Raw genomic sequence first — 22195 nt, 5'->3', positions numbered from 1 at the left:
AAGCTTTGCCGGCAAAAGTGGTGATGTGGACAGCACTCTGTCGGTAGGAGAGACTCTCCTACCGACATAGCTAATGCCAGTCATTGGGGGTGGTTTAATTATGTTGGCAGGAGAGCTCTTTCCCACCAGCAAAGAGCGGCTACACCGGAGACCTTACAGCGTCACAGCTTTAGCGGTACAGCTGTGCCGCTGTAAGGTTTGTAGTGTAGACAGAGTCTAAGACACTAAAAATCATGGACTGAATAGGGACACTGTATTTATGGCTTATTACAACAATCTATAACCCACTAACAACCCCCGCAGCTGCCCTCCCCCATTTCCTTTTCCCTTATAACAGGAAAGGTCTTAAGGGGCCATTTCACCTTGAAAAGTTCCCTTGAAATGTGTTAACTACTTCTGCTAAACAATCTGTTCCACCTTGTATTAAGCTATGACACTGAGCATGTCCCAGGCCTAAAGAAGAGCTCTGTGTAGCTCAAATGGTTGTCTCTCTCACCAACAGAAATTAGCCCAATAAAAGATATTACTTCACTCACCTTGTCTCTCGAATATCCTGGGACCAACACGGCTACACCATCACTTAACTCATGTTAGATATTTAGGTGCCAGTTCTGCACTCAGATGCACACATTCAACTGAAGCCAATAGGAATTGGATCTGTTTGTCTGAGATTGCAAATTTTGCCCTGACACAAAACCAGAAACCAAACATATAGTAGGTGTCTAGTTTGCGTCTGCAAAATACACATGTGCGTGAACAATAAAGGGTAGCAGACTGTGATTTTCGGGGTTCAACCCAGACCAGCAAAGGGTTGTGTCACCACCTGCCCTGGAACCCTGAATGCCTTAAATGCTCTGCTGCTGGGGCTCACAGCTTGGACACCAACAGCCAGCAGACAAGCATGCAGTTCCTGTGTGTGTGTGTGTGTGTGTGTGTGTGTGTGTGGTGCAGCCCTGGGTCAAACTCTAACCCCAGCAGCCTGCCTACCACAGAACAGCCCCACTCCACCAGTCTTGGTTACTGCTTGCAGGGTGACCGCAACACACTTCCAGTCCTGTATTTTCCCCAAACGGTCTGCCCTGAAGTGTCCAGCCCTCTCCTGGAACACTCAGAGAAGTAACAAGGATTGCTGCTCCTCTAAAAAGACAAAAAGCACAGCTTATTACTTTAACTGCCGTTAACAAATACTTCAATTCAACACAGCACTGGGGTGGTTTAGATTAAAAGTAAAATACGTTTATTAACAAAAACGAGAAGTTCTAGGTGAACTCAAGTACAAGAGAGAAAGTAAAAAATGGCTGCAAACAAATAAAAGTAAAGTACACTTTCTAGTGGCTAAGTCTTAACTCAACAAGCTACAGTTTTGGATCAAGGTAGATTTCTTACCAATCTTTCTTCTTTCCAGCCATGGCTGACTCTCTCTCTCTGTCAGGACCTTCTACAGAAATATAAGGTGCTGGTTTCCCTTGTCTTCCTAGGTGAAAGATAACTTAGGTGTGCTCTGCTCCTCTCTTCATAGTCCAGTAAACCTTTGAAAAGTTTCTCTCTCAAAGATCATTGACCGTGCTTCAAGAGGCAGGAATGATCTCATACTGTTCTTCCACTCCTGCGGACTTCCCATCCTGCTGCTGATTTGTATGTAAACGGGACTTCTATTGGTTTGATTCCATAATGCTTTTACTTTACATTGGAGACAGGCAGATAAGCTTCCCTTCCATGGGGGAAAACCTTTTTCTCCTTGTGTTTGGTCACAGACTTTAAAGCATATCATCAGTAAGTATCCATAATTCTTCAGGTTGTTTTAATGCATACATTTCAGAGAACCATAGAAGATTAGGGTTGGAAAAGTCCAACTAGTCCAACCCCAACTAAATCATCCCAGCCAGGGCTTTGTCAAGCTAGGCCTTAAAAACCTCTAAGGCTGGAGATTCCACTACCTCCTTAGGTAACCCATTCCAGTGCTTCACCACCCTCCTATTGAAATAGATTTTCCTAATATCCAACCTAGACTTCCCCCACTGCAACTTGAGACCATTGGTCCTTGTTCTATCATCTGCAACCACTGAGAACAGCAGAGCTCCATCCTCTTTGGAACCCCCCTTCAGGTAGTTGAAGGCTGCTATCAAATCCCCCCTCATTCTTTTTTTCTGCAGACTAAATAACCCCAGTTCCCTCAGCCTCTCTTCATAAGTCATGTGCTCCCACCCCCTAATAATTAGTGGTTCAGACCCCTGCAAGAGCCTCTCTCCCCCCTGCACTCACTGGTTAGCTGGCTTTATTTACCTTTTATGTAAATGTACCTTCATTGTCTGACCAGCCTGCTTGTCAGGCAGAGACAAATATCCATTCTTTTCTGTAGGGCAGAATGGGTTTATGCAGTGCTTGCCAAACACAAATGTAGCACATATCCATACCTCATACACATCCCATACATACATCACACAAGAATACTAATGATCAGTGAATTATTAGTTTTCCAGTGATATATGATATGCCACTTTTTGGATATATATCATCACAACAGTGTGTTAGGTGCAGAGAGTATGTCAGGCCCGACAAAAGATGCTAACAGAGTAGTGAACCACAAATGGGCCTCAGTGTCACACAGCTCATCACATCCAAGTGCCTGTTCACAAGTGTATGTACCTCTGTCTGTGTGGGAATATGCTCTGGGTAAGACATAGGCTCCTGTGGTTGAAAAAATGGCCCCTTAATGCCATTTTAATATGATTTTTGCTTTTACGGCCTGTTCTTGAGAGGAGTGGAGTGCTCTTTGGCACTGAACCCAGTGAGAGCTGAGGGCTCTCAGCATTTGCAAGAAGTGGCTCAACACCTTGCCAGACTGGTCCCTTAGTGTATACAGTGTATAAAGCAAGTCGGCTAATGATTATGTCCTGTAACATGCATTTTAAAAGTCTCTTGCCAAAACTTAATTTCTTAACTTCACTAAGCACAAAAAAACCCACCCGTTTTGAGCTATATCCAAAATGCCGATTATAAAAGTAATAACAGGGTATTAGAGGCTGCAATTATAATTATGAGGCACAATATACTGTCTCCATGGAATATACTGCACTCCCAGCAACCAGGTCTGCTTACTAAACAACATGGAGGTGATTCATCCTAAGGACCATGCAATGCATTTTCTTCACTGCCTCCTTGTAACACTGGTGCCATAAGTAAACTAGTTTGCAGAGCTCCTCTCTGTAGAGCTTGTGGCATAGTCAGCATGCATTCCAGATTGCTTAATTCAGTTTGTGAGTGAGGCACTCTATAGTACGGCTGGGCTGCTCAGTCTGAAAGCTAAAGAGCCAGGGCGAGGTACAGGTGTGGGTCCAGCTTCCTGAATCAAGCGTTCCCCTTGTGCATACTGTGCCGGAACTCTGTCTCTTTTCTGTTGCAAGGGATAGTACAGACCCAATCCCACAAACTCATTTCCCAGCCACTTGGCCTCCATCAGCCTGGGTGCTTCTTCAGACTGTGATCCTAATTCAGCAAATAGCCTTTTTAATGGGCTTGACTTTCCTTTTGCATTCTTTACACGGTGACAGTTCCTTTGATTTACAAGGGCGTAAGTGAGAGGAAGATCAGTCCATACGTGTGTAATGAGCTAAACCAATCCAACCAGATCTGAACACACCCAAATTTGGTGGGAGGGATGTTGAAATCCATCAAGTTTTGTGGCTTGGACCCCATTTAACGTTTATCTACTGATTAGGCCTTAATTTTTAACAGAAGACTTAGCTGCAGAAGACTTACCTGGCCAGTAGAGGATTACTCTTGTGTAGGGAATCTATGAGTGGCACAAGGCTACTGTAGTAGCTCCTACACCACCCCTGTTCCTGGTTACCATAGCCCGGGGCAGAGCTACAACCTGACAATTCTCAACTCCTGGATCAGGATCCTAGGGGCCTTTGACAACAAAGCTGCTCTTACTTATGCTGGAGAGTGGCCTACCACCAGGAAGATGGAATCAGAACTGGGGTGATTTTGAGTCACATTTCATGATCCCCCTCCTGAGTTGTAGCAAGGCTTCCTGGATGCAGCTTGGTATCTGGATCAATAAGAATCAACTGCTTAATTTTCAGTGATAAAGCAGATGTAGAGACTGAAGATGATTCATAACTGCAGCACACTAATGGGTTTGTTTGCTTTCCTTAAGAAGGGGCTAAGAAGTAGGAGCTTGTAAAGTCTAGAGAGATGACCGTGCTGCTCCTTGCCAGATTTGCTATGGGGTAGGTGGAAAGTGCTTTCAGAAACAGAGTGAGACAATAAAAGTTTAGAAAATGAAAAAATTGTACTCGCATGTGACATTTCAAAGTTAATCCTATTGCTGTAAATTAGTTTTGTCATCTGTAAGAATGCATCAAGATGTTAGCAATGCCCACAGGAACTGTAATAATATAGCAAAATAAGTAACTGTTTTATTATACTTTCACCTGAATCTAATTTTCCCCACTTCTGCAATCATCCAGTCTATTGTTCTCCAGGGGGATGTTTATATCTTCCTTCAAATTTATAGGGATTTCATCTGAGATTTAAAAAAAAGAAAAAAAAAAAGCTCTAAAAACGGTTGAATGCAGTTTCAGGCTAAAGAAAAATCTTACTATACACCACAGGCACTGTGTGGTCTAAATCCCTTCTGAAGTGATAATCCTCCTTGGAGTCAGCTCGAAACAGTGGTCATTTTCAAAATGACTCTTACTAAAGCCCTTTTTTGGAGTGTCAACTTCAGATTTAGGGGTTTACCTCCAAAAGGTAACACCAGGAAATTAAATTATATATACACACCAATAAAAGACAGTCTCTCACAACCTGTATTTGGCTGGAGGGAAGTGAAAAGCAAGTCAATGAAAGATGCATGTGTAAGTCAGTGAAAAAATAATTTTTAAATTAAGACCATGTGTTACGATATTCCTCTGTGCTACAAATTAGAGGCCTAAGTGTTCGCAGGATTATTGGTGGGTATACATCTTACTAATGTGAGTTCATAGAAAATACATGTAGAGAGGAAGGATGGTCCAGTGGTTTGACTGGTAGTCTGGGACTAGGATGATCTGGATTCAGTTCCCTGTGGTACCACAGACTTCTTACGTGACCTTGGGCAAGTCACTTAAGGTCTGTCTACACTCCAAGCTGGAGGTGTAAAGTCTAGCTCGAGGCAACATACCCGCTCTAGCTCTGATAGAGCTAGCATGTCAGAAATAATGTGTAGCTGCGTCAGCAGGAGGGTCGAGCTGCCCTGAGCATGTAACCATCCAAGACAGTAGGTATGTATTCAGGGTGGCTACACTCTATATTTAGCATGCTAGCTTGAACAGAGCTAGCACAAGTAAGTCTCCTCAAGCTGGAATTTATACCTTCCAACTCAAAGTGTGGATACAGACTTAGTCTTTCTCTGCCTGAGTTCCCCACCTGTAAAATAAGCAGGGTACCTCCCTACCTCACAAGGGCATTGCGAAGATAAAAATGACCAGCGATTCGCATGCTACAGTAATGAGGGCCGAAGAGATGGATCCCATGGGACTGAGCATTGTGCCCAGTAATAAGTAGTTGCAAAGGATGTCATGTGGGCTTAATTTCAAATTTTCTGCCTTTGATGATGCTATAGTTAATTAACATTACGTACAGCTAGGTCTACATTACCACTTCTGTTGGTGTAACTTTTATTGCTCAGGGGTGTGAATAAACCTCCCCCCTGAGCGACATAAGTTACTCAACCTAAGTGCTGGTGTGGACAGCGCTATGTCAGCGGGAGAGCTTCTCCCGCCGACACAGCTGCTGCCGCCGCTCGTTGGGGGTGGATTAATTAAGTCAATGGGAGAGCTCTCTGCTGTCAGCTTAGAGCGGCTCCACTAGCGAGTTTATAGTGGCACAGCTGGGTCGGTGCAGCTACACCGCTGCAAGCTCTCTAGTGTAGCCGTAGCCTAATAAAAACACCTTTAATAAGAATGGCAGGAGGTCTAGATCCTCCATGTTTGCTGGGCTATCAAACAATAAACAGTGTATTTCTCAAGATTTTTGCTGAAGTTGTCTCACAAAACATAGGCTTCTCAAGAGAAAGCTATATTAAAAACATGTCTGAATAGCTCAATATAATAAGCAAGTTTAGAGAACCTGGACTGAAAGCAACTGTAAAGTACACAGGTAGGGCCCAATCCACAGCCTACTAACACCAAGAAAGTACATGTTAAACTTTTCCATGGCCCACGCTGCCCGATTGGTTAAGGGTAAAATTTTCAAAAGTGCCGAAGTCTCATTTTCAGAAACGACTTAGGAGCCTAAAACTACGTCTACACTGTACACTCCTTTCAGAGGTCTGTAGAGTACATACACTACATGCTGCCCTAGCATGGGTATAAATACCAGTGTAGATGGTGTGGAATTGCTAAGGTGAGTAAAGAGATGCCTGAACCATTAGAGTATGTACCCTACATGGCTCTCTACATGCCCAAGCAAGGCCTCCCCTGTCCACACTGCTAAAAATAGCAATGTAGTGTCCTGCTGTCTCCCTGCCTCTGGGAAAAGCTCCAGCAGCAGGGAAAGGCTCTGGCAGAGGGGAAGACAGCAGGGAAAGGCTCTGGCTCCCCCGTGCCAGAGCCTTTCACGGACACTTATAGCAATATGCATACCATGGATATAGCCTGCTTTTACTGCAGTGTGTAGCTGGACATACCCTAGATCAGTGGTCTCCAACCTTTTTAAGCCCAAGATCACTTTTTGAATCTAAGGGCAACCCAGGATCTATCCCGCCCCTTCCCCGAGACCCCACCTCCTTCCCCAAAACCCCATCCCACTCACTCCACCACCCCTTCCCCCCTGTTGCTCACTCTCCCCAACCTTCACTCATTTTCACCGGGCTGGGGTAGGGAGTTGGGGTTCAGGAGGCGATGCAGGCTCTGGGCTGGGGCCAAGGGATTTGCAGTGTGGGAGGGGGCTCTGGGCTGAGTCTAGGGCAGGGGTGCAGGAGGGACTATGGGGTTCTGGCTCCAGGAGGGGGCTCAGGGTGGGGCTGGCTCCGGGAGGGGACTCATGGTTCGGGATTGGGGTGGGGCCTTCTGCCGGGCAGCACTTACCTCTGGCGGCTCCCAGTTGGCAGCGGGCGCAGCAAGGCTAGGGCAGGTTTCCTGCCTACCCCGGTCCCACACCACTCCCGGAAGGGGATAGGGGGCACGTGGCTCCGCACACTGCCCTTCTCTCCAAGCACCACCCCCGCAGTTCTCCTGCCCAATGGGAGCTGTGGGGGTGGTGCTTGCAGGGAGGAGCAGCGCACAGAGGGAGACCTCTGGCCCCCTGCCCCCAGGGATAGGTGCCAACTTTTCGCGGCGCCGGTGGGTGCTCAACCCTCCTCCGGCCCCATTCCAACCCCTTCCCCAAAGTCCCTGCCCCAACTCTGCCCCTCCCTGCCCCATTGGACTCCTTCCCCAAATCTCCGCCCCTGCCTCTTCCCCGAGTGTGCTGCGTTCCCCCTCCCCCTCCTCCCTCCCAGTGCTGTTTCACAGCGGAAAGCACTGGGAACTAGGGGGAGAAGTGAGGAACTGAGGCACAGAGAGGTTAAGTGACTTGCCCAAGGTCACACTGGAGGACAGAGATGGAGCAGGAAACTGAATTGGGGAGTCCCTGGGTCCTAGGCCAGCGGTCTAGCCAGGGAGCCATTTTTCTCTCAGCAACTGGAATGTCCAATTTCTGAGTCCTGTGCATCTTAGTTTTCTAGGGCAGGGTTAACTAGGGATGAGATGGGGGAAGCTAGTGGAGTTTGGCATTTCAAGACACAATTTCCTGCATTTACAAAATTAATTCAAATGTGTGAAACTTCTCATCTATAATAAGCTGGTACTTTGCCTCTGAGTAATGTATTTGGTTAATAAAAACATTTTTAATTAGCCTGGATTATATTAATATTTTCATTATTTATTTATATTACAGTAGTACCAGAGAGAATCAGATCAGGAATTCATAGACTCCAGACCAAAAGGACCCATTGTGATCATCTACTCTGACCTTTTGTATACCACAGGTCATAGAACTCCCCCAACACAATTCCTAGAGCAGATCTTTTAGAAAACCATCCCATCTCGATTTAAAAATCGATGTGAATGAGAATCCACCATGACCCTTGGTAAATTGTTCCAATGGTCAATTACTTTCACTGGTATAAATTTACTCCTTATTTCCAGACTGAATAAATCTATTGCATCATGTTATACCTTTCTCTGCTAGATTGAAGAGCCTGTTACTTAAATATTTGTTCTCCATTTAGATGTTTACAGACTGTAATCAAGTCATCCCTTAACCTTCTCTTTGTTAAGCTAAATAGATTGAGCTCCTTGAGTCTATCACTAGAAGGCATGTCTTCTAATCCTTTAATCATTCTTGTGGCTCTTCTCTGAACACTCTCCAATTTATCAGCATCCTTCTTGAATTGTGGGCACCAGAACTGGACACACTATTCCGGCAGTGGTCACACCAGTGCCAAAGACAAGACATAAAATAACCTCTCTATTCCTACTTGAGATTCCCTCGTTTATTCATCTCATTAGTTCTTTTGGTCACTGGGAGCTCATGTTCAGCTGATTATCCACCACAACCCCAAATCTTTTTCAGAGTAATTGTTTCCCAGGATAGAGTCCCCCAAGTATTCTTTGATTCCCCCAATTTGTGTACCATCTGCAAACTTCATCAGTGATGATTTTATGTTCTTTTCCAGATAACTGATAAAAATATTAAATAGCATGGGGCCAACACCCGATCCCTGCGAAACCCCTCTGGAAACACACCTGCTTGATGATGATTCCCCATTCACAATTACATTTTGAAACCTATCTGTAAGGCAGTTTTTAATCCATTTAATGTGTGCCATGTTAATTTTATATCTAGTTTTTAAATCAAATAGCCTTGCAGTATCAAATCAAACACCTTAAATAAGTCTATGTGTATTACATCAACACTATTACCTTTATCATCCAAACTTGTAATGTCATCCAAACAGATATCAAGTTACTTTGACAGGATCTATTTTCCGTAAACCCATGTTGATTTGCATTAATTACATTACCCTCCTTTAATTCTTTATTAATTGAGTCCTGTATCAGCTGCTCCATTATCTTGCCTGGGATCAATGTCAGGCTGACAGGCCCAGTGTTACCTGGACCATCCTGTTTATACTTTTAAAAAGCTGGTACAACATTAATTTTCATACAGTCTTCTGGAACTTCCCCAGGGATCCAACTGGACTCAGTTGTGCATGACACTGCACAAATAAGACATGGTCCCTGGAGTCCTTCCCACACACCCTTTTTTCTCCCTCCATGTTGGTGCTCAGTTCCTTAGACTCCCTCCTAAGTGGAAGATGAACACCAAAATGCCCACATTCAATTTGACTTTCCAAGCACACTGTGTCCAGGTTGGCTGAGAAAACAAGAAAGTGAGTTAGACCATGTTTGGAATTTAGAAAAATTAGCATGTAGTTTACCTGTCTGTTTATAGCAGACGTTTGGGGCCAAATTTAGAGCTGATGCATAAAGTGTTGTAAAGCAGATTCCCCTTTACATGGATTTTGACTCCTTTATATTCTCTAAAACGTATTCCACTGCTGAGTGAAGGGGTCTAAAGTGTATGTAAGTCACATGCCGGAGAGTCAGAAAATGCAAGTTAAAACAGCTCTTACCTCGGCCCTCATTCCTAATCTAGTTTTAAGTGAAATATAAATCCAATAACTTTCAAGATCAAGTCAAATTATTATTATTTTCTTTCTGAAATGATAATCTGAGATCCCTGCTACATCCCACAGGACTTTGATTTTACAAGCAATCATAGACAAGTCAACTACACATCATTGTACCTCGCCAAAAAATCTGCACATTTTTAGAAACATTTTGGTTCTATTTCTCAGATTTTCATTGGTGACATTTACAAAATTCCTGAAACCCATTTATATACTCCCGGGCTCTTTTCTGATTTCCACTATTGTACATTGGAGTTGAAATGTTGAGCCCAAGATGTTCATGAAGGTTTGAAATGAGGAAAAGCAACTTTGTGCAGGTCTAATAATGACTATTTCTGGCAGAATAAATAAGAACCCTTTACTGTTCCTTGCCCATTTCCGGAACTGAGCCCAAACTAAACCTTGTGTAAGGTTCCGAATTATTCAGTTCCATTTTCATGAATCAGTGCTGGAGGATTCTGAGAAGAGCCGTTCTTACAGTGCGTCCAGTCTGGCTGAAAGCCGGAAGTACTGGAGATCTCGCAAGACAGTCCATTCTCATTCAAGCAAGTTTAACAGACTCAAGGGATATGGGTAGTTTGCATGAGCATCTCGGTCTTTGGGCACTTATCTGAACCAAACGCATTTCCTGTGCGGTGGCAAGTACTCCCCTTGTTCAGAGCCGAGAGAGGTCGGCACCTCTCAGAATCGGGCTCCTTTTGAGATTCACCCATCACTGCTCCTAATGTCCTGTACTGAGTTATTTCTTGGCCTCCTTCATTGCCACACCTGATGTGCAGAGGGTGGTTTTACTGGCCTACAGTCTAGTGAACACAATTCCAGCATTTATTAAGCAGAGTCAAAACCAACCTTTATTTTTTTTAAGCATCAGATGACTTATTACATTGAAGCAAATGAGGAAGTAAACATGAATGAGTAGCTGTGCCATTCAGATGCCTTCCCCAGAGGGAAAAGAACACGCACAGTGTTTTCTTTCTAGCTGGACTAATGGGTTTTTGGAAGGCTCCTTTGCCACAGGCTCCTACGGACATGAATGTTTTGCTGAACTTGCCTGCACTTCCTCCAAAATGCAGGTAACTCAATAAAAGTTTACACTGATGTATGAGCGCCTGGGTGGCACCACGCACAAATTCCTTGCAGAAGGTTTGTACAGTTCATATTACAAACAAGCTATTTTACAAGCATTTGTCAGGGGATAAAACTACACCATTCCCCTTTCCCTCCCCCCAACGGAACTTCACTGAAAAATTGCATTAAATATTAGATAGCGAAAGGGACAGATTAAAACTCACTAACACCGTTACAGCTTCCTGCCACTAACCAACATTAGTTAGTGAACTGTCATTGGTAAACCTAATTTTTCACACTGTCATCCTATCCTGAAGCAGCAATGACAGACTTGATGGATTATAGCTATGCCACATTTCTACTCAAGTAGGGAGAACCCCAGTAGGAAATGTTAATGCTATGCACACTGTACACAAACCTCTTCTAAGAGGTGAATTCTCTACTTGAAATGGAGACCACAGAACTTTTCACTTCTACCACTTTTTCTTGTCGTCATCCTCTTTAGTTCTGATTGTCTGAAAGAGCCTCCCAGAGACATCTATAACCCTGTATTGTTATGCAGAAAGTGAGGCAAATCATTCACAAACAGGGCCGCCCAGAGTAGGGGGGCAAGTGGGGCAATTTGCCCCAGGCCCCAGGCTCTGCAGGGGCCCCTAAGAGAATGTCTGAGGCATCCATTGTTTACATGCTACCTTAAACGTCCTCAAGTAGACTTCTTATGTGGATTGGAGCATTCCAACATCCATTGTCCTTTAAGTGTCTCTTAATTAGGTACTTAACTTCAACATTCCTTTCTCCAGGAACAGACCAAATGCTCTACTAAGGTTATTTAGAAATCAAGCCAGCATTATTTAGAACTTTGAATACAAAAAATGATACATGCATGCAGATAGGATTAATAGATTCAGTAGATCATAACCTTTATATAGATGTGTTACATAGCATATGTAGCATAGATAGTTTCAGTAGATCATATTCCAGTTATGTCATATTCCCATAAAGCATTATGGGGTACAGCATCACACTACCTAACAAAATGAAAGATACTAAGGGAATTAATTTGTTTGCAGGTATCATCACATAGACAATGATCATAGGGATTTGTTTGCAGGTATCATCACATAGACAATGATCGTAGGGGTTAGAAAAATGAAACGTACATATCTTTCAGGATTTGAGAAGAGAAAGCTAGACAGACACAAGAAGAAAAGGGAAAAATAACTTCACATATTTCTTCAGGCACAATCCAAGAAAAGAAAAGGCGGTGTGTGAGGAATCCAAAATATTACCACATTCAGAAAACAATGTTATGGTTGTCAGGGCCGGCTTTAGGCCGATTCGCCCGATTCCCTGGAATCGGGCCGAGTGCCTTAGGTGCCCCCCCCCCCCTTTTTTTTTTTTTTTTTTTTTTTTTTTTTTTTACTGTAGAGGACTGTAGAATCATAGAAATATAGGGCTAAAAGTCACCTCGAGAGGTCACCTAGTTCAGCCCCCTGCACAGAGGCTGGACCAATAAACCTAGACCATTCTTGATAGGTGTTTGTCCAACCTGTTGTTAAAAGACCTCCAATGATGGGGATCATGGGTGGTGGGTATAATAGGCCAGGGGAGGCTCTGCCACCACACCCCCAGTTGCGGGGTTTTGGGGGGGATGGGGGAGGGGGGGGGGGGAGTTTTTGCTTTATTATGCCCTATGCAGGTTCCAGGGCAGCTGAGGAGGCAGTAAGTGCTATTCAGCTTCCTGGACTCCAGAGAGATTACTGATGAACCCAGGAAGCTGAGTAGCAAATACCACCTCCTCAGCTGCCCCGGAACCTGCATGGGGCATATGAAAAGCATCTTCGGAGAAAGGTGAGAAGCTTTTCCCCACAGCAGCTTGGAGTCTGGGGAGGGGAGATGCAACACGGCTGCGGCTGGCCTGGGGCTCCTCCAGGCAGGTGGGGTGGGGAGGCTCCGGGCTTCAGCTGGCCCTGGACTCCTCCAGCTGGGGGAGGGGGGGCACTCAGGCCTTCGGCCAGCCTGGGGCTCCTCCAACTAAGTAGGGGCCCTCGGGGATACTTTGGGCTGGCGGAGGACTTGTGGCTCTGGCCACGGGGGAGGGGGTGGAAGAGGCAGAGCCAGGGGCTAGCCTCCCCTAAGGGGGCACCACCTGATGCCCATGATGGGGATTCCACAACCTCCCTTGGAAGCCTATTCCACTGTTTAACTACCCTTATAGTTAGAAAGTTTTTCCTAATGTCTAACCTAAATCTCCCTTGCTGCAGTTTAAGCCCATTACTCCTTTACCCAGATATAACGCGACCCGCTATAACACGAATTCGGATATAACGCAGTAAAGCAGTGCTTGGGGGGGGGGGCTGCGCACTCCAGTGGATCAAAGCAAGTTCGATATAACGCGGTTTCACCTATAACGCAGTAATATTTTTTGGCTCCCGAGGACAGCGTTATATCGAGGTAGAGGTGTACTTCTTATCCTACCTTCAGTGGACATTGAGAACAATTGATCACCATCCTCTTTATTACAGCACTTAACATACTTGAAGACTGTTGTCAGGTCCCCCCTCAGTCTTCTTTTCTCAAGATTAAACATGCTCAGTTTTTCAACCTTTCCTCATAGGTCAGGGTTTCTAAACCTTTTATCATTTTTGTTGCTCTCCTCTGGACTCTCTCCAGTTTGTCCACCTCTTTCCTAAAGTGTGACACCCAAACTTGGACACAGTGCTGTCACAGAGGTGAAGGTGAAGCTTTCCTACAGAATGCCCTAAAGGCATTAGAAATTTCCCTGCCCTCCTCTTTCTGCCCCTACAGTTAGGTGAAGCTCTGCATTGAGCAAGAAGAATCACTGTAGTTAACCATCTCACTCCACTTATAATCTTGAATAACAGTAGGGTGGATTGTTGCAGCCCCCAGGGAACAGCACCAGCTGAAACTTCCCATTACCAGCAATTACATGATAACATCATGGTAAACTCAAAGGCTTATTGCCCATGCTGCAGAGAGAAGGCAGGTTTATACTGGTGCGTTCATGTGTCCCATACTGCCCTGAGCCAATCAGGTTCTAGAACACTCCCAGCTCACTATGCATCCGAAGAAGTGGGCTGTAGCCCACGAAAGCTTATGCTCTAATAAATTTGTTAGTCTCTAAAGTGCCACAAGTACTCCTGTTCTTTTTGTGGATACAGACTAACACGGCTGCTACTCTGAAAAAAGCTCACTTGTTGCTCTTTCTGTAGCCCAACTGCAATGCAAATAGCATTGTTATGCTCAAGGCAGATAAGTTATGAGTAGAGTTGGGTATTAAAATAGGAGATTTCAATTTGTTTTTCCTGTTCTGCATTGGGATGAAACTGAGACTTTTTGAAGTTTTTCCCCCAAAAGAGAAAGAAAGGCCACCCTAGAACAGCTATGTGGTTAGGGCATTCGCCTAGGTTGTGGGAGATCCAGCTTCAAGTCCCTGGTCTGAATCAGGCAGGGCAGGACTTGAAGCGGGTCTTTGACATCCCAGATAACTGCTATAACCACCAGCCTATTGACTCTTCTAGGGTGGTCACTCTCATTTTGACAAAAGTAATATCCTGGAGCTGAGAAACTGTTTACCATCTCAACAGGTACATTTCTGCAAAAAAATGTCAGTCAAAAAATTCCCAACCATCTCTAGTCATGCGCAAGGAGCAGGCATTTCTGCTTTATTCTTCCTTTGGAAAATTGCTTTAAACTCCTTTGGCAAAACCCTTCAAACTCCTTCTTGTTCGCCCGCCCACTGTTCCATCTCAATTGGCTGCTCTCTTACAATCCTAAAGTGGTCAGATGAACACCATCTTCTTAGCTCAGTTCACTGCCCCCTCACTCCCACAAATAATCCACATCAGTCCTTTCAGTCAGCACACAACAGTTCAGACTTTTATTGCTCATAAATCAATTTTTCTCATAAACATGCACTAGAGCTGGGCAGAAAAGGGGTTCTTACCTCCTGCTACCACCACCTCCGCCCCTCCATGCAGTTTTTCCATCAGAAAACGAAAAAAGTTTTGGACAATTTTTTTTTTTTTTTTTTTTTTTTTTTCAGCTGAAATGTTCAGGTTTTTTGACAAGGAAAAAAAAATCCCCATATACTTTCAAGGAAAGGAGATACTTTCCACAAAAATTTTCATTTAGTCAAGGACACAATTTTCCATTGACAAAAAGTTAATGTTTTCAACCAGCCCTAATAAAAACAGCCCTTTAAAATATCTCCTTGTCCTACAGGAAGGGTATATTTCTTTTTTTAAAAACAGGAACTCAGTGTTATTCAGTGGAGCTCACCCTGCAGGTCAGGGGGAACTGTAGAGAGCCAGGAATGTTCTTGCAACACATGTCATGCTCACAAAGCAGGCCTGGCCCCATTGAATCAGGACCTTGGAAGATCTCACCTTTGTAGGGGGATCCTCAGAGAGTAAAAAGCTGCTATAATGGCTACCCACACTACACACTTCCTGGCCGCTGGCATAAGGGTATGGCTGGGATGTCCCTACATCATGACAGGTTTCAGAGTAGCAGCCGTGTTAGTCTGTATCCGCAAAAAGAAGAACAGGAGTACTTGTGGCACCTTAGAGACTAACAAATTTATTAGAGCATAAGCTTTCGTGGACTACAGCCCACTTCTTCAAATGCATCCGAAGAAGTGGGCTGTAGTCCACGAAAGCTTATGCTCTAATAAATTTGTTAGTCTCTAAGGTGCCACAAGTACTCCTGTTCTTCTTCCTACATCATGGTGGTCCTGTAGTATATTATCGGCATCTTGAGGCCATTGGCAGCTGATGCAGGTTAGAGCAGGTTGCTTTCCTTGGCACTGAGGGCCTGGCTTGTCACACAAGAGCTCCATGACTGGAGAGCAAAGGAATCTTTGCATGCCCTTTCCTTAGCTGTGCTGCAATTTGGCCCTTAATCTTTTACATAATCTGATATTTTTTTAAAAAAGAGCAATAGCAATAAAACACGGCTCTCTGGATAGAAATCACCTCGTGAAATAATACTTCAGTAAAGGATTATGGACCCAATCAGCACCCCATTGTGCTAGGCGTTGTACAAATTCCTAGCAAGAGACAGTTCCTGCCCTACGTACAATAGGCAAGACAGACGAAAGGTTGGGGAAAGGAATTATCAGCTCTATGAGGCACTGAGATTACAGTAGTTTAGAGGCTAAAGCTATGTCTAAACTATGAACTAGGGGTGTGATCCCCCTGCTTGCATACACCTACACCTCATTGAGCCAGGGCTAATACAAATAACAGTGTAGATGCAGTAGTTAAGCAGAGGCATAGCCGAATATGTACCTGCCCGAAACCAGTGGGTACATATCCAGCATGGCTAATCTGTGTCTCCACTGCCATCACCCCTGCTACACGGCGTATGTATATGAAGGCAGGGGGATCACACCCCTACCTTGCAGTGTAGACGTAGCCGACTTGTCTGTGGTCACAGGACCCCTATTGGCAGAGCAGGGAATTGAACCCCAAACACTAACCACAAGATTCTCCTTCCTCTGAGCTCACATAATCAAGGAAGAGGAACAACCTCACGAGACTTATCTGACCAGTAACAACTAGCCAAGACAGCCTGAGTCGCAAACACATACATGTTAACAATACATACACCAAATCATTTTGAATAATGAACAAACCCATTAAAACGTGTCTTTAAAATAGCAGCAATACTATAATCTCAATATTCAAGGCATTTCCTATAGTAGTAAAGGGAAGTGCAAGGGCATACAGCAGGTACTAAGGTAACTATTTTGCTATCTAAAATAATTAACATTTTAGATAGCCCTTTAAAAATCGGCAGGTTTTACCTATCACTATATCAATTGAAAAAGTGTAATTATTTGCACACACAAAATTGCACCCTGGAAATGAATAGCAATCAGAAGGGGAAATGGACAGATGTGGGGCAACACTCAGTTTCCCCCCCCCTTAAAGAAAGAATGAAAAAGTTCAATTTTAAGCCTTTCTCCTGCCTCCATCCAAGTTGCAGACGTGACCAAAGCCTGAAGGGTATTTGACCAGCAGCTATTTTGGAATGTTTTCTCCTTCCTTAACTAAAACGGGCTATTTCTCTAAACCATTTGCTAATTAATATCCACAAGAATGTCCTTATAGATAGGACATCGCTGCAGCACTTTCAACTGGTGCCAGGGTTTGGATCTAGACAGAAAATTCCACTGGATTCAAGTATTTACTTATTTAGTGAATCTTTCCAAGGTCATATTTTTTAAGCTGTAAGGGAAAACCATCCTGAAGAGTAAACGAACTGACTGGGAGCTGCAGAACAGAAGCTTGCTGTGGCAGGACTAGCAATGCTGACTTTAAACAGCGGGCCCACTGAAGAACTGAACTTAAGCGCCTCGGTGCAGTAAAGCCAATATGTTGTCTTTGGGAAGCATTTGCAGCTTAAGAGGGACAGAGTTTGCTTTAGGCCTGATGCAGCAACTCGTTTGGTTTCACAGGTTTCCTTTCCCACCTACTTAAGCAATTAGATTGCAATGAAGGAGACCGTTAGACGGATACTATTTCATCAGATGAGTATTTCCTGAGAGAAGCTATAGAAACTTTAGCCCATAGTTCCCTCTACTATCTATAACCACCATTTTGCCTTTTGGCACAGCCATGAGGACTGGAATGTTGCCTAAGCCTTACCAACTCATCAGTAGCCTGAAACAGTCCTCCTCCCTGCTTCTCCCTTGGGGGCCTTTTTCAGTAGCAAATTACATCATCTCCTCCTGCCAGGCTGGCTCATTTGAACTGGATGTTGCTTTGGGGTGAGGAGTAGAGCTGAGGGTCTGCTTATTCTACACTCCTCCTCACCCAGCAATGCTCACTCACTCCTGTGCACTCGTATCCAAGTTCTAGTTCTGGGTAGTCTGCACAGGTATTTGACAGAGGTTCTTACTCACCCACTCTGCCTTGCAAGTCATAATCGAACCCTGTAATAATGATCCTTCTTTCGTGACAGATCTGCTGCTGTGTGTATTCCAAGGCCACTCTGCTTCTTTGTCATAGCCAGAGGAAGAGGAGGAAAGAGGGGAAAGTTCATTCATGAAGGGGCAGAGAATGGATGTTCCTTTGGACAATACAGATGCAACGTTAGGGCCCAATTCTACTTCCTTTGCCCATGCTGATTAACTCCAACCCTATGAGTTGTTTCATTGACTTCAAATAAAGAGAGCTTAGAGCAATCACTTTGTAAGGTGCTCCCCAAGGTGACCAAGAGACAGAATCAGGCCTGATTTGGGTCCCTCACCAAAGGCTCTTGTGCAAAGTAAGCTGTCATGGGATAACAGGGAAGGTCCCTCATGGATTGGTAACTGGTTAAAAGTTAGGAAACAAAGGGTAGAAATAAATGGTCAGTTTTCAGAATGGAGAGAGGTAAATAGTGATGTCCCTCAGGGGTCTGAACTGGGCCCAGTCCTAGTCAACATATTCATAAATGATCTGGAAAAAGGGGTAAACAGTGAGGTGGCGAAATTTGCAGATGATATAAAACTACTCAAGTCCCAGGCAGACTGTGAAGAGCTACAAAAGGATCTCACAAAATGGGGTGACTGGGTAACAAAATGGCAGATGAAATTCAGTGTTTATAAATACAAAGTAATGCACATTGGAAAACATAATCCCAACTATACATATAAAATGATGGGGTCTAAATTAGCTGTTACCCTTCAAGAAAGAGATCTTGGAGTCATTGTGGATAGTTCTCTGAAAACATCCACCAATGTGCAGCGGCAGTCAAAAAAGCGAACAGAATGTTGGGAATCATTAAGAAAGGAATAGATAAGAAGACAGAAAATATCATATTGCCTCTATATAAATCCATGGTATGCCCACATATTGAATACTGTGTGCAGATGTGGTCGCCCCATCTCAAAAAAAGATATATTGGAAAAGGTTCAGAAAAGCGTAACAAAAATGATTAGGTGTATGGAATGGCTGCCATATGAGGAGAGATTAATAAGATTGGGACTTTTCAGCTTGGAAAAGAGAAGAATAAGGGGAGATATGATAGAGGTTTATAAATTCATGACTGGTGTGGAGAAAGTAAATAAGGAAGTGTTATTTACTCCTTCTCATAACACAAGAACTAGGGGTCACCAAATGAAATTAATAGGCAGCAGGTTTAAAACAAACAAAAGGAAGTATTTCTTTACACAATGCACAATCAACCTGTGGAACTCTTTGTCAGAGGATGTTGTGAAGGCCAAGACTATAACACGGTTAAAAAAGTACTAGATAAGTTCATGGAGGATAGGTCTATCAATGGCTATTAGCCAGGATGGACAGGGATGGCATCCCTAGCCTCTGTTTGCCAGAAGCTGGGAATGGGCGACTGGGGATGGATCACTTGATGATACCTGTTCTGTTCATTCCCTCTGGGGCACCTGGCATTGGCCACCGTCGGAAGACAGGATACTGGGCTAGATGGACCTTTGGTCTGACCCAATATGACCTCTCTTATGTTGCTTAGCTACCACAGACTCATTACTGGTGAAAATAAGTGTTAACACATGGTTATTCTTTTAGCCCTGCAATGATAATACAGTTCTGGGAGAAGGAGCTGGATTCTCTCTGGTTCATGCCCCATCAAATGTGGGTTCTTAAACTGCTCCTGCAAAAGCTGCATTTGCTTGCTAACATCAGGAAAAGGTACTTATCAGTGAAGTTGTGTGAAGATTCATTTACATCTGAAACAGGGGTACACACTTTACTTAGTGGGCACACCTTAGGCTATGAGAACGAATCCCTTACAGACTAAAGGGTATTGTCTCACCTTGATGCAGGGGAAAAGCTTAAATATGGTCTGGGTCACATATCAGGCTGAGAGAGAAAGCGGGGTAGGTCTACACTGCAATTAAAAACCGGTGGCTTGCCCGTGGCAGCTGACTCAGGCTGAGGGGCTGTTTAATTGTGGTGTAGACATCCAGACTTAGGGTAGAGCCTGAAAGGTGGGAGGGACTTAGAGCTTGGGCTGCAGGCCAAGCTGGAACATCTACACTGCAATTAAACAGCCCCAAAGTCTGAGCCAAGCCAGCTGCTATGGGCCAGCCACAGGTGTCTAATTGCAGTGTAGACATACTCAGACAGACTGCAGCCAGTCTCAGGTGGGTGGGTTACTGGGGCAGTGACTTGGCTGATAGAGCCTTCCACTACAGCTGCTCAGGAATTTTTTTGATGGAAAATGCCACTTCATCCAAGCCAAAACTTTTCACATAAATGTATCAGTTGTGATGTAACTTTTGTCAGGAAGTTTTCTCCGGATGGAATTTCTGGAGGGTAGGGGCAGAGAGACCTCCTACCCTAGAATAGCCAATAACCCAGTGGTTAGAGCATTCATGGGTACAGCACTCACTTGAATCTGGCCTCCCATATCTCACTAACAACCAAGCTATTGGCTATTCTGGAGTAGGTTGGTCAGTCTCAGTTTTTCATGAAAATTTTTGAAAAGTCTTGGTTCCACTCTGATGCTGAATGAAAATAGATTTCGAAACTGTAATTTTTATTTTTAAAGACAATTTTTGTTTTCCAGCCAGCCCTACATTCCACAGCAGTGAAACAGGTAGCACAACACAGCACTAGTCATGCACTTGGCCAGGATGCTTTCATGTAGGTTTCCCGACTCTTTGGGACATGATTCTTCCAGCAATGTTGCCATACCATGTGTGTGAGACATGGAGTCTAACCCACATTAACACAGTGTTACTCTATGAACTGAGGCCCTCTGGATCAAAAAGCCCCTAGACTCGGGGATGGGGTTTAGTTACAGAGGCATGTGCACTGGGAACAGGGATTGTTCATATTTCAATTTAGAACTAAATCCTGTGGGTGTATTTTGCACAGACTTCTGATTTTTGACCTTGGCTGTCAGTCAGAAACTCCCACTTCTGAGTCCACTAATTTCCTGCTTTAGGTCCACCCCCCATAACGGGTCATGCCAAACTCCGACAAATTCACTTCAATTCAACTCTGATTCTGCCCTCTAGTATTAAAAATCAGTTCCCTGCTTCCTCAGATGGAAAGGAACAGCCTTATAGATAAAGACCAACATTTGCAAACAGAAATATAGACACTTAAGTCCATATTTAGGCTCCTAAATAAAAGTTGTCCTGATTTTTAGAGGTGTTGTGAACCCACACTCCCCTTAAAATCAGGAGTAGCTGTGGGTACTCAGCACCTCTGAAACTCAGGTCAACTTTTATTTAGAAGCTAAATTTTGGCCATGCTGAAAATAAATTTACCATCAGTAAATGAGAGACCTGCAACTTCTTGACAATACGTTTAAGCCCTTGTTGCTCACAGGACAAGCTGCACCTGAAAAGGAAAATTTCCCTTGAATAACCTGCGAAACACCCTATAGTCTTCACTTTTGACAGCAAAGATTTCTCTCCTGGAAAGGAATTATTCCAGCAGCAGAGCTGAATCAAATGCAAGTGTGCCAGGTTGACATCAGTATTGTTTTAACTAACACTCTGCCTAGATTTAATTTTAATGTTTTTGCGTTGTCACTGTGATTTCTCAAACCTTGCCAAGTTAAATCCAATTAAAATGTGAAGTAGACTGCAGTGATCCATCCAGCAATGATTTCAAGACATGCTTGCCCTCTGATGGAAGCTATATTGTGAAATCATCACTGACCCAAGGATGAGGCTGTACCCAAGTGACATACCTTATTGAAAAATGTACAATAAGGATTAATAGATCGATTGAGTTATCATTGCCACATGTGGCTATTGGTGTTTGACACCAGCAGACCCAGCAGTTGTTGACAGTAGACAAAGCTTTTTGGAATTTGAATTTTGGGCATATTTCATGTCAAAGTATTGTCAAATATGCTAAACATAGGATAGAAGATAGATATATAGCTGAATAAAAGACAGGTAGATCTTCGAGCACATCTATGGATTTTGGAATTTAAACTAGGCATGAATGTAGAGGTCATGAAATGGAGCATAAAATGCAATCTGGCAGAGTGTGGGCAGGTGTAGAAAGCTCAGCAACCCCTCTGTTATTCCATCCTCATCTTCCTTTAAGCAGAGACGACCAACCTTTCCAAATCAGCAGAGGGATGTGGGAGCTAGGCTAACACAAGCAGTTATTATTTGATCTTTGGATGCCTGTGTTCAAATTTTATCTCCACTCTAAAGAGGAAGAACTAAAGCACTAACGCAGGGGATTCTCCAACCTGGCCCATGACCACCACCTAGAAGCACTCTACCTCAGCCATCAAACTGATATAACATACCTCTCCTTGTATCAACTTTTCTGACTACGCATGCAAACAGGTGTGAATTTTAGTAGGCAATTTTTTAGTAGGCCTTGTTCTGGAATTTGGCCCTTTCTCTACTAGAAATGTAGTGAGACTGCATTACCTCCA

This window comes from Malaclemys terrapin, chromosome 5 (genome assembly GCF_027887155.1).
Source record: "Malaclemys terrapin pileata isolate rMalTer1 chromosome 5, rMalTer1.hap1, whole genome shotgun sequence".
Lineage (NCBI taxonomy): Eukaryota > Metazoa > Chordata > Testudines > Emydidae > Malaclemys > Malaclemys terrapin.
This window is presented reverse-complemented; position numbering follows the sequence as displayed.